Source organism: Cyphomyrmex costatus, unplaced genomic scaffold (assembly GCF_001594065.2).
Source record: "Cyphomyrmex costatus isolate MS0001 unplaced genomic scaffold, Ccosl1.0 scaffold26, whole genome shotgun sequence".
Lineage (NCBI taxonomy): Eukaryota > Metazoa > Arthropoda > Insecta > Hymenoptera > Formicidae > Cyphomyrmex > Cyphomyrmex costatus.
This window is the reverse complement of record NW_017276692.1, coordinates 1,491,203-1,494,727: the sequence shown is the minus strand read 5'-3', so window position 1 is coordinate 1,494,727 and position 3,525 is coordinate 1,491,203.

Sequence of the window (3,525 nt, the reverse complement as noted above, 5' to 3'; positions counted from 1 at the left end):
CGTACGGGTCGTTAAACCTACCGTCGGTTGTGAACTTTCGGAAATAATTGCGAATCCGTGGAATTCGATTACCACCGTGTCGCGCGAGCGAGAAGGTGGCGGTGAGGATGAAATGGAGGAAGAGCGAAACGCACCGGATCGAATGCATCCAAAACGCGGCGCAATTACGATCGCTCGCGCCGCGTTACGAGCGTGCCCCCGTTTATCAGGGAAGCGCGATTCTTGTTCGTTCCTTCACGCCGCGTGAAACTTTTATATTGTAACGGTGAAACTTTTCGCCGTCTAAGTTTTGTCGCTTTTCCTCTCGTGCGATTGCTAGGGCGAAGGATACCAATCGCGCGCGTGAGTGTGTGTGTGTGTTGCGAAAGATAGAGAGAGAAAGAAAGAGAGAGATGTCGGATAGGAAAGTCGGAACATGCGAGAAATAACTGGAGCAGTATATCTCTACTGCTCTCTCCGGATTGTAGGTGAACGAGTAAATAGATAGGTGGAAGACTAGAGAAAATGGAATAAGTCCGGGATGGCGTATATACGTTACAACGAAAAAGATTAATCGATGTTTCTATAAAATTACGATTTATTTTATACATAGAAAGAACTGATTTTCTTGAAGTATCAAAAATTTAGCCAGACACAGAACTGAAAATAACTTCGTGAGTTATCAAAATAATTATAAGGATGTTCAAATTGGTTGCTAAAATGTTAAAACTTTTTGTAGTATTATTGTTCATTGCTTGAGATTCTTATCTAATTATTTTGATAATTCAACAAAATTATTTTTAGATCTGTGTCTAACTAAATTTATAATTATTTAAGCAAAATCGTCCTTTCCATGTAAACTCGATATTGTATGTAAACGAATGTAATAAAAATTTAACATTATACTTCGTAGTAAAATGAAAGTAGTCTCGATATGTTCTGCAATTACTTCCTTACTTTCCATATTTTAGTAATAATACTAGTATTATATACATATATTCCTATACACGATATAAAGAATGTATATAAGGAATTCTGTTTTTACAACTTTGTACAATTTATTTTATTTTTTATATCAAATAATTAATTTTTAGACAGCTTTCTAGATAGATTTTGAGATAGATACCTTATATTTGATAAAAATAAAAACCGCTTTCTATTCCTCTTTTTCGTTTATTTGGCTACGACTGTTTCTCTCTCAAGATTATTATAAGTACAAATTGATATTATATATAGATAACACAAGAGGATAAATAAAATACAGAATCACATAATCGAGGATAGAATCAGTTGTATTTGCATTGCCATTCGGTTTCTCAAATCAAATTTTCTATTCGATTCTGTATTCCATTGAGATCATCCGATAATCTCTCATTTCTATGAGCATAGGATGAGAGTTGGGAGATGATCGGGAAGAAATTAATGAACTGCATCGCTGATACGGTAATGCATGTCGCTGTAAGCGAATAGGAGAATTCTCTGAAATATCGTTCGCCTTTGTTATATCTCACGAATCGTTTAAACGAATTATATCATTTGCGACGGAGAAGTCTATCGGTCGACGAATACGACACCGATGAGCCCCGCGAATGATATAACCGCCACTTTTAATTGGATTATTGGATCTGCGACAATAACGAGGAAGAATGGTATGAAAGATTGGCGCTTTTTTTTTTTACTATACTCGATTCAAGCTGATCATTCGTGCTTGAAATTGCGTGTAACTTGATCCGTGTTCCATATAATCGTTTAGAAATTAGTAATGATGTCTTTAAAACTTTTGTATTGAATAGAGTGAGCAGAGTCACAAGTGCGATTTACATGATTTTTAATAAATTATTTAAACTTTCAATATAAATTTAAATTTAAATTAAACGAGCTTATTAATCTGTTGATTTAAAGCTTTTAATTTAGCGTTAATTATTAACTAATTAAGGACAAAAGAATAATTGTTTAAATAAAATTATTATACAAATTAAAAGAAAAATAAAATTAAAAAGATATTTGTATGTAATTTTATTTATATACTATTTTCTATAATATTATGTTTGTGAAGGTTTGTTTTGATAGGCAATCGTGTGTATTTATTGGTTAATATTGACTGATTCTATATTCACTATGAATTAAGATATGGATTAATACATGTATTGATTTTGAAATTAATTGTAACAATTTATTTTGAAATTTTACACACGTATATGCATAAAGTATATTGTATTTTTCAAAAAGAGCTTAATATCCAAAAAATGTATTTAAAATAAAAAAAAAGAGTACTAAAATAACAGGGTTTGTTTGTTGAGTAAATAAATGTAACGAAACTTTATCTCTAAATCTTTGAAATAGAATCTTTTTAGAAAAATGAAGTTTTGAATTTCCTAGCAAATTCAAGCGAATACGTTGTCATATATATAATGAAAAAAGAAGACTCACGGAGAACTCAATCGAACAGGTACAAAGATATCTCAACTGAAGTTGTCACTATGTAACAAGAATCGGACTTTTCTTTCGTCGACTGTGGTAAACGCCGGGCGAATCTAGGTTGCGAAAGGATCCGAGAAGATGGGACAGTGGGGTGTCGTGCCTATTAGAAGGGGGTAAGAGTTTTATTGCCAAGCTGATAACGGATGAGGAGTTTTACCTCCTAGTCGGTGCCATGATTCATGAGTCCTTCGCGAAGGATGTAGAAGAGCACGATCCACTCTCTGCTCTTCCTTTCCATCCGCGACTTCATCTCCTTTTCCCTCACCTGCTTCGTAAAATCAGTAGAACAGATTGTGCTCAACTGTCATTGTGCTTTACGTAAAAGTACATTTACGTAAAGGTTCTTAATATTTGATGTGAGGACATTTTTTGTGCAAGACACTCATTTCATTTGTGTATTTAAAAGACTTTATAAAAAAATATAATTCTATATGCCTCTCTCTTGACAGTACATTCTGAATTGGTTATTTTAATTTTGATATTTTGATACACAAATGGTTTATTTATTCGGTTACTTCTGTATCGATATAAATCTTTGTCATATCAGACACGTATATTATTCCGTTATTTCTTGTTTCTGATATCACATCTATTGAAGTCAAATTATTCAGATATTATGTTACGACTCTGATGAATTTGACTCATGAATAATTCTTATCCTCTTGACTCTACTCTCTCTTTCGTCTTTGAACGAAAAAATGAGTATGACATCAATTTTATCTGTTGTTGACAACCTCTATCTGGAATAACGTTTGAGAAGAGTGTTTGCGTTTTCTCTATTTGAATTACTTAATTTTATATCATGGCAAGATTTGAATTGTTTTCACATCCAAACTTTAATGTAGCTTTTTGTTATACCTAACGACTCTTTCCAGTGTATTTTTCGTGATTTTATTAATTTTATGTTTGTTTGGCTGCGGTTGACTAATTGTAAAATTTAAACGTTCTATGATATACGCGTTTTCATTTTAATAAACTAGATTTTAATGTTTTTTTTATAATGTTATTATATAATAAATCAGTCTTAATATATATATATATATATATATATATATATATATATAT